Raw genomic sequence first — 10,408 nt, 5'->3', positions numbered from 1 at the left:
CTGCTTTAAAAGCGTATTTAAAGCCCTGGCTGTAGTTGCGGGAGCAGTAGACAACCTATGCAACAAAAGCTGCTGCAGAGCCGAGAACTGTCCGACCACATAGCGGACGAAAACACGGAGCCAACGGCTGACACGACACGGCGAGGTGAGCGCGATGCCCGGGGGAAGCAGCAGAGACGAGTCGGGACGGATTTTTAACATTTTATAGCCGCTGCTGGTCGGCTCCGCCAGGCGGAATGCAAAGCATCTCAGGTTGCTGCTGCAGAGACAGGAGCAGGAGGAGGAGGAGGAGGAGGCATTTACTGTAGTTTTCTGCAGGCCTGTTTCAAAAACAGGAGAGAGGCTAGAGGGGGGTTGCAATCTGCAGGGTACAGGTCAGGATAAAAATTAGGCTTCTCTTATTATAAAGTGTAAAACAAAATGGTGCAAGTGGGTGGTGTTTAAATTTAAAGTAGATGAAGCAGAAGAGGCTCAGCGGTGGTTGTTTACAGTTTACATGTTGAGAATACTGGCATTAGAATAATTTTCATTTCCTCCATCACTGCTGTGTGTGTGTGTGTATGTGTGTGTGTGTGTGTGTGTGTGTGTGTGTGTGTGTGTGTGTGTGTGTGTGAGAGAGAGAGAGAGAGAGTGTGAGTGTGTGAGTGTAAAATTTACCAGGAAGGAGTAGTTTATTGTAGTGTATAACACACTGGTGACTGAAACCAAGCATCTACCGGTATATTTGGTTTACAGAGAGAGAAATCTGCGAGGTAGTGGTCGTGGGTTCGAGTCCAGCGGCCGGCCGTAGTGTGGATGATCACCCCAGAGGCATTAATCTTAGTTAAGTTAATTGGCGATTCTAAATTGGCCGTGAATGTGAATCTGCTATAGATCGGTGACCTGTCCGGGGTGTAACCCCCACCCCCCGTGACAGCTGGGATGGAATTCAGCCCATCCGTGACCCTGAGCTGTTGTGTTTCGCTCTTGCCGGGGAAAAATTAGTGTAATGGATGAGAAGTGTCCTGCACTGTAACCACTGATTCATCGTCACTGGTTGTAGGTGTGTTTGTTGAACACATCAGCTGTGGTTTCCTACCTGACTGCATAGGGTTCAAGTGTTAAAGTATCTCTTTCTCATTTTTGTGTTTACTGGCAGTTTATGTGGATGTGTCTTGGTCTTAGATCCTTAGAGAGCACAACAAATGGATTAATGCAGAAATAATGGCCTTGATAAAAGCATTACTTGTAATGTTAGTTATACCGTAATAATCCATGAGTTAAGTGTCATTGACCTGAGATGACTGTAATCTGTATTAATTTGTTTCTTTTTCAATGTTGCATGCTTAGGTACGACTGCAGGGCTTAAGATTGCAGCTTGGACCAAACTACAACGTCTCAACGACATTTATGAAGCTTTCAAGGCCTTTTGGTGAGTCTTCATCATCATCATCAACTTTATTTATAAAGCACTTTAAAAAGGTCCACGCAAAAATATAAAAGACTTGAAGAAAGAGTCGTAAATGGCCAACAGATGTTGTTTTAAGTTTAATATGTTTCTGTTGTGCCGAATCGGAGGTTCACTCCGAGTGACGCGATCTTGGTTTTGGTTTGGCTTGACCTGACAGTGCACACACAGACGCACGCTCATGTGATGTTTGTTACTTCCTCAAAAAAACTATGTCAGGCTCCTGGTTTCGATGTGGTTTAGGTTTCAGTTTGTGTGCTAAAGACTAGATTGTTTAGCTGAAGTGAAAGCTACCGACTTCCTCTTGAAGAAATGTTTGCTGACTATCAACTGCTGCTGTGTCAGGTTATTACCCCTCACAAATGTAGCCAGACCCAAGTGGTCATGTGCAGATAGTCACATGAACACACTCCCCAAATGCACATAAAGATACATTTTCTCAGATCTTAAGCAAACACTGTCAACACCTCCCTCTGTACCTTCACATAGGAAGATATAGTAACTACCTTCATGCAGATGTTTGATATTTGCATGTAGAGTTGGTGGGTATTTCCATAAACAAAACATCCATGATAGTTCTGTCTTCCTGGGACTGCTGTTTATGTGGACCTCTAGTAATTTCTGATAACTGCAGAGATTGTCCTTGACCAGACCTGCTCAGACCTTCCCCTGCTGAGGTACCACCTCCTCTGGCCCTGGGGGAGGATGGTAAGGCATGCTTGAACCATGTCAGTCGATTCCTTTGTGACGAGGCGGAACCCCTACCAAATGACTAAGCTCTGTCTGGGTGAGGCCCCAGACAACTCTTATATTTTTATTGTTGACTACAGGTGAGGACAGGAATGTAGATCGACCAGTAGGCTTTCCCGTTCAGCTACTTCTTCCGCATTACTGTAGATGTTGCACCGATCTGCTTGGCCCACCGCTCGTGAACAGAACACTGTCTGCACATGCTAATAGGACTATAGTTTTAGTATGCTACTATTAGTTAACACTAGTGTCTGCAATAAATAGATGGCATTCATGTTTGGAATGGTTTATTTCGGTGTTTTAAGCTGGCTCAGATACTACCCTTTCCAAAAAAACAAACAAAAAAAGCCCCGACATACCTGTGTGTGTTGTTTTTCAAACCGATGTCCCGAGGCTGATGTCGAAAGGTTAAACGCACCCTCACTGTGACTCCAGATCTGTTGTTTTACTAGTTTTCATAGCACGAGTTCTGATGTGAGCAGAAAACAAGAAGCTCTCCTCCTTCAGAGAGATCGCAGCTCAACCTGAACTCTCAGTTTCCCATAAAACCAACATATCAAAACAAAATCTTTAAGGCAAACAAACAGAGCTACAACGGAATTAAGGGCTGAAAGAATTTGGAAGGGTTAAATCTGCATAGCATTAAATAGAAATAGGATGACATTTAGGTAAGTATGTTTTTTATGAGGTTGAACTTCAGAATGGATACCCGTGTTTTCTGTATGTGCGAAATATCTTGCTGCACAGATGGAAACAGATTGAATGGCTCAGGGAGAAGACAAGGAACAGCCTACAACCCTTCTTTAAAAGCAAAGGAGTGTGTTCCAAAGGTGTTTGATTACTGAGTACAGACAGGGGTTTACAGTGCTGTCATGCATCATTTTAAAGCAATGAAATTATTTCTGCAACAGTCGTGTCAGTGACCTAGTGGTTTAAAAATAAGTATAAATGAACTGCAGCTCTTCTTTTTGCTCCAAAACCACCAGATGATTTAGCTTGAAGTAATACTGGCTGCCTGAATCTCACTCATCCTCCTTGCATTTCACTCACACTCACACACAAACAGCAGATCTGGCTCACTATCCCGAGTCCTGATCCTGTGTGTAGATAACCCATTTCCTACTGGTGAGAGGTTTTCATACACAAACATGAGAGGGGAGCGGGGGAAAGAAAGGAGTGAGCTAATATGTTTTTCCACTTACGATCACAGGGCAAATGCGTGTGTTTATGTGTATTTGTTCATCATCTCGCTTGCATCCGAGCCATCAACAGCCTCGCTCCCCTCTCGTCTATAACAAGTCTTTCTAAGATGCTGTGCATGTATAAATGCCACTGCATTGTTTAGAGTCACTTTATCCTCAGTGAACTATGTTTTCTTCAGAGTTCAGGTGGGCCCCTGTAATGAAGAAGATATAATGGTTTGATTTGCTGGTGACCTCACAGATGTGTGTTGAGGGGAATCTGCAGCCCGGCACGTTTTTGTGTGTGGAGAGTATCTGTAATGCATGGCTGGTTGATTTTCTAAACTTGGAGGACTGTTATCAAAGTCAATACTGTATTTAGCCCCGGTTTTGAGTTGGAGGACACACCCCTAACCCATAGGTAACCCATAGAGTTACCTATGGGTAACTCTATAGGTAACTCCTTTGACTACGATGACCTGGATGACTGAGAACCTTCACAGACACATAGGGTTAGGGTTAGGTTTAGGTACACTCTGTACCTGTGTGTGTGGGAAGATATTGCCAGTAGTACAAAATGTCTTCTAAGGACTTGGTGTCCTCTGCACTTCCACTTTGCTTGCTCCTCCTCTACTCTGTCTTGTATGCATTTTTTTCTTTTTTCAGACTCGTTTCTTTTCTCTTCACTCTGTCATTTGCGTCTTCAGTCTTTGTTTGTATTTATTTTGACACGTCTTAAACTCGAGCAGACGTTCCAGTTATACAACCTGCTTGTGGCGCTTTGAACTCATTAAGTAGAGTCATGGGAAAGTTAGGTGTGAGGTGATGCTTTACAAGTTTCCTTGTTGTTCATACAAAAGCAGACGAGGTTAAAGCCTCGGCAAGTTTAAGGTCAAGGTGTTTTGGCCGTCATCGTGGTCATCAAAAAAAGCATCCGGGATTAGAGTTGAAATGTCTTCATAAACTTAAAGAAGTCCTTTCGGCTTCTTTTTCAGGAACTCAAGAGCACCACGATCTGGATGACTGTGAACCTACGCATACGTCTAACTACAACTCTCATTCGTGCAATCACACGAGCACCTTTTTCTGTCCCTAAGAGCTTTACCTAACATTCACACACACTGCATGAGTGCAAACTAGGGGAGGCAGGGAGTAGACCTCTGACCTTCTGATCAACTTGCTACCTCCGGAGTCACAACCACTTATAAGGTGGTCCATACAAGATGTTCATATGGTCATGTGACCACAAAGCAGGAGAGGCCAGTCGAAAACCTGGCAGACACCAAATGTGGTTTAAAAGCATCCAGATCTGCAAAACCAGCACCACATGAACCAAATCCTGGAGATTTGGATTATCTTGGCTGGATTCTTATTCAGATTATTTTAAGCCTTTAAGTGATGAAGCTGGTGAAATTTAGTAGCCAATTTTTAGGTTTAACTGCAGAAAGTACAGAAAGTTATGGGAAAGATCAGATTTTCGTTTTCCTCTGGGGCAGGCCAAAGTCTGAACATACTTGGCTTCAGCACATTGAGAGCTTTTCGGGCTCAGCTGCCCAGGGTTAACTTTAACACCGCGTCAGTGCGCTCTGCTCTTCAATGAAAAATCTGCACTCAAGGCGTATTTAAAGTTTCCCTGTCCAAAGTCTTTCTGAAGTCATTTGTCTCTTATCTTTGTGTCGTTTTTTTCTAATCTCCGTCCTCATCTTTACTGACTCATCCTGAGTAGAAAATGTCTGAGAGCTAAAAGAGGCTCAACTTTCCAATTAAATTAGCAAAAAGCTGAGTGGATGCCAGGAATGACTGGCAGCACATCGGACTTCTTTTGGGTTGTAAATCTTGGCTGCCTTTAGAGCTTCGTGGATGAAGCACACACCTCATCCTCACTAGCATTTGCAGTTAACTCTTGGAGTATGTTTTATCAAACAGGATAATTGCCATCTGGGACTAAGAGAAGGCAGCACAACAGTTACACTCTCAATCCCTTAGCTTTTTTTTTTTTTTTTTTTTAACTTTTCCTCTTGAAGGAAACAGCCTCAGGTTCAGTCAGTAACATCTGCTAAACTCTAAAGACCAAAAAGAATAAAATGAGCCATTCCTGAAGACGTACAACTGCAACTCTACCAAATTTATTGCAACAGAATTGAAACGCACAAACTCTACATCTGCATTTGAGTCACAGTAGCAGCAGGTGTCCTCTTCTTCTCTTCTCCCTCCCCTCTTTTGTAGCTTATAAAATCTCTTAGATGTGTTACTTGATGTAAGACGAATACAATAAAATAAAATAAAATCCTAATTACAGAGAAAATAACCAGGTAGGAATAAGTGATATATCTGCCACTGTATCTCAGATTCTTTAATATCTTGTTCAAAATTCAAAATCTACAGATGTTCATATTTAAGAAGGACCCAGTGAATAGCTTTCACTTTTCAAAGGTGCTCATAGGGTCACTGAATATTCATACAGACCGGTCGGGTATCCTGGGTCGGTGAGGAGAGAGGATAACTGGCTGCGTGCCAGTAATGTCATTAACGCTGTTAGTAATACTGCACTCAAACTAATGGTTGCACGCAAACACTTGGGCACTTTTGAGCTAATTTTCCTGCAACACAAGAAGAAGTGTTCAATCTGGACTGAACCTGAGGCTGTTTCCTTCAAGTGTCACGGGTTTAACTAAAGGTGCGGTGCTCTGATCACACATCATCCCTCGTAGTTTTTTAGCACACGTGGATGAAACGGTCCAGATGGTTGAATCAAGTCTGCGTGCTTGCACTTCGTCATTTGATATCCGTGTCTGTAAAGATGTTTGTGAAAATGTTCTAATTTGAAAGTTATTTGTCTTTTTTTGACTGTGAGTCACTAAGTTTGATCAGAGCATCATGTTGTCAGTGCTGCAGATGAAAAGAATAATAATACTGGAACTAAGTAAGGAGTTAATATAGCAGATCTTTGCATCCTTTCTCATTTGCTGCTAATGATCTCAGGTTTGGATGCTGTTGCTGTTAGACGCATTAGATCCCAAATCATTTGTAATTCACCACAGATTGGTTGCAGCATGATGTAGTTTGTTGTTGTCATGAGCGCGAGGCTGTCAGTGTAGGATGGCAGGTGGTTAGTCCTTTTGAATACAGTTTGCATAATGAAACAATTTAAATCTGCCATTTGAAACACACTCACTCAATCACTTCTTTATTTACTTGTTTTTTACATCAGTGTGCCTAAATAAAAAAGGAGGCAAAAAGTTAGACGATCCATTGCACATCCAGACTCATTTTAAAACAGAAAATTGTCAGTACTTGTATGTCTTATGTACTCTACAGTAAATTAGAATTGGGTTGGGTTCACTTTTATGGTTTGACTGACTAGCAAAAACCTGCCCTGCCGGTGGTTTTTGCCAGGCCTGAGGCCTTTTTTACTTTGCTCATGTATTAATACACAGACATGTCTGTTCATTTGTCTTGTTATTCTGCTTATCTTCATTATATCACCGTATATATAGTCGGTTGTCAAAAATGTCTGTTCATAAACAACGACGTTGCTGTTTGTTTTGAGCTCAGCTGCTACACAGAAGCTATATAGATGCTGATAATCCTGGTACCCTAGCTTTTGGTTTGCTGCCACATCGCAGGAGTCTCGCTCTCTTTCTTAAAGTTTCACACGGATCACATGAAAGCATGACCGGAATATAATTGTTAAATTGTGAATCATCTCCACGGCAGTCCTATAAAAACATTTGAAGGTACTTGCATGCTTGGGATTAGTTTACAAATATTGACTGCGTCACGGCGATAAAAGTCGTACAGAATCTTTTATTCTTGTCGTTTCCCTTTCATTCGTTATTTGTACTGCACCTCTCTTTGTTTGATGGCGTAAACTCCCAGCACTGGTAACTATTGTATGCTTTCTAAAGTAAACACAACATAGTTTTTTGCTGGTGTCACATTTCATTGCCGAATGTTAAGGCTAGCAGGTTTAGTGAGACGGAACAACAACAACAACAAATGAGCAGAGAAGCAAAGCAAGAAAACAAAACCTACCTTGACTTACTTCCATTGACCTATATTTGCTTTGTTTATTTGTTTTTCCCCCCAGAAATAAGACAGCAGTACCACACTGGATAAATCCTCACTAACAAGTTTTTACAACGTTACTGCTCTAGTAGCATGTTTCATTAGGTTTAATTACATTTATACTTTTGCATAATCGCAATCAACTTGTCTGTTAACAACTACTGTAAAGTTGTGTGTTGCAGCAGTTGAGCGTTGTTCATATTCATTTGCCTTTATCAGCTTTAAGCATGTGTGTGTGTTTGTGTGTGTGTGTGTGTGATATTCCATCAGAAGTGTAGGCGGCGTCAGAACTTGTCGTCTGGAGGTTTAGTGCAGTCCTGAACTGGTCAGGGCAGGCACTTGTCATTCTTATGACTTGCTGTCATACGTGCTGATGTGAAACAATAATGTTGGTTACAAGACAAAAACAAACACACCAGTGTTTAACTGCTTTCAGCAGCCTCATGTGGTGAGCTTAGGGGTGGTGTGTGCGTTCTTACCGAGGTTTGCACTCACTCAGAGGCAGCTTTATGTCAGTGAGAGGCAAAAGTGTACTGAGACAGGCAGTGCTTGGCCACACTGGAGGCTGGAAAGAAGAAACGCACTAACGAGAGATAGAGAAAGTAGATTGATATCACCTCCTCTGTTTTTTGTTTTTTTTTGGTGGGGGTTTTTTCTGCCTTGTCTAGCTTGCAGCTCCCTTGTGGTTAGAAACCTCAGTGGGGGTGTTTGTGGGAAGATGCACACTCCAAAACACATACATGCACACGGTCTCTTTAAAAGTGGGCAGCCCCCTTGGGCAGCCCCTTTGGGCCATGCATGTGGGGGTTACAGTAATACAATGTTGGATAGTGGGGGGGTACTGTAGTGTGCAGGGCTTGAGGTGGTTGAGCTACAGTGGTGTGTGTGTGTGTGTGTGGGTATGTATCGGGTCTGGGTGACACACGAGTACTCTGACTCTGGGGCAGAAGTAGGTCAGATCTGCTGTCAGCAGCTTGTCAAAACCTCACCGTAACCAGCTTCACCTATTCAGATGTGCAGGGCCGCTTTAACATCAGAGGCCTTTGATGGTCATTTGTTGGCCTGTTAATTTCTGGGTCAGCAGATTATCCTAATAATGATTAGAAATTAACCACACTCAGATCACCAGGCCTTGCAGATTAAAACAACAGTGTGCAGGCACGTGCGTGGCCTCGGTGTTCAGCCTGTTTAACCATATAATAATAATTTATTACAAATGTGAAATAGAGTGGTGTTCTTAAAAAGCTGAAGAGAGGCTGTGTAACATTTTAGCACAAGTCTAGCTTGCTGTCTTTACTTTAGCCTCAAACCTGGAAAACTTAAGGCCAGCGATGTCGTTTATTTTGATTTTTGAAGTGTAAGGTAAGCTTGCTAGCTGTGTTGTGTTTGAATTGGCTGCAGTTCGTATGGTGGGCCAGACAGAGTGCTAACTAGCCAGCCTGTTAGCTAAGAGGGCTAAAAATAAACATTAAGATGACCAGGCTATTACAGGCTGCTAAGCAAGCTGACACAACATACAGTCAAGGTCTCATCTCTCCTTTCCTCTCCTGTTTTATTTGCTAACGCTAACATTGCCTGTATTTCTTCTTTAATTCTAAAGAGATGATCACGATCCTTTCTCCAAAGTTCAATCTAAAATAAGTGTGAGCTTAAATAATGAACCGTATGTGAAATATTCCAGTCCTGTGACACAATCCTAGCTTTGACACAGACCCTAATTAGAAATGAATACAAATCAATGTGTAATTTCTTATATAAATATGCACTTGTTTGTCGCTCAGATATTTGCTCAGAGATACTGGCAGCTCAGCGACACAGGCACAACGTCCTTGTCGTCACCAGATGACGCACCAGTCGTGCTAATTCATACAGATGCCACACTCAACATGTATGGATGCTTCTTCAGGATCCAATAAATTTACTACTACTCATAATATTTAGCATGCAGTGTTGATGCTGTGACTGGGTGTAAAAACAGGGCCACTGTTGAGTCAAGGCAGCACCACCAGAGGAGACCTTGCATGTGTCGTGACGTGAGCAGACTGGTTTGCTCGTCAAACGGACAAGAACACAACAGCCACTGATGAAAGAACTTGTTGATGTCTGTTCAGCTAAGCCATCGTTATCAGTGTACCTCTCTGTACGTCTGTTTTCTCTGTTTGTTGTGGCTAATCTGTTGGAATAATGGGAATAATGAGATTACTGCTAAATTGTTAGCTGTGTTGTAGCCACAACATGCAGTAGTGTGCAAAAGCCTTGAAGTACTCACAAATGAGCCTTGAGCTCATTCCTATGTATTTTGATAGGAAAATTAGAAATGGTGCAGCAGTTTATTGAAACCATGAACTCTACGTCTAACCCAAGGACCTAGCTGAAAATGGATGGAAGAGCAGTCAGTGTCCTAGCAAAAACATCAAAAGAGCCTCAGAGAGCCTGAACAGCTATTGACTACTATTGACTAAGACAACTTGAAAGACTTTAAAGACTAAATGGCGAGACAGTCTGGCTCCTTGGAAACAAAATATAAAGAAATGATTGAAAATTTTCAACCCATAAAACCAGATATAACCAGTGTAACTCTTTTATAATTAATTGAATTGGGCAAATTTAATTTTTATTTAGATGTCACTGCGAGCTGTGTGGTTGTTGTGCCGCAGGTTTGTTGACACGTCTGTAGTTCTGCTCTCTGACTGAAAACAAGGAGGCTCAGATTAATCGTCTCTCAGACTCAGCTGCTCCTAATTATGCTCTCAAGTGAATTTGGGTTAATGTTAGTATATTAGTTTTGCCAGAGTTATGTAAATAGATCTAATATATCATTTCCCACACCAAATGAACACACCTCCTGCCTTATGCAAGTGGGTGGAATAATTTTATTCTAGTTGTTTGAGCTACTCAGATGCATAATATGCGCAGACATCATATAATAACACACAAAAGGAAATGATGTTTTAGGCAAGAA

General features: G+C 42.0%; 1 protein-coding gene across 1 annotated transcript in view; it reads left to right on the top strand.

Moving 5' to 3' along the window:
* Positions 1-10,408, top strand: part of slc45a4a (solute carrier family 45 member 4a) — a 53,491-nt gene continuing 43,083 nt past the window's right edge. Inside the window, exons 1-2 of the mRNA XM_086281403.1 lie at positions 1-145; positions 1,330-1,411. The gene's annotated coding sequence lies outside the window, so the exon portion shown is untranslated. The remainder of the gene's footprint in view (positions 146-1,329; positions 1,412-10,408) is intronic.

The sequence above is a fragment of the Aulonocara sp. 'chitande type north' Nkhata Bay genome, linkage group LG22, assembly GCF_057382095.1.
Source record: "Aulonocara sp. 'chitande type north' Nkhata Bay isolate Kocher_YH1m ecotype deep benthic linkage group LG22, A_spYH_male_GT1.1, whole genome shotgun sequence".
NCBI classification, from domain to species: Eukaryota; Metazoa; Chordata; class Actinopteri; order Cichliformes; family Cichlidae; genus Aulonocara; species Aulonocara sp. 'chitande type north' Nkhata Bay.
The sequence above is the reverse complement of the archived record's forward strand: the minus strand, read 5'-3'. Positions and strand labels throughout refer to the sequence as shown.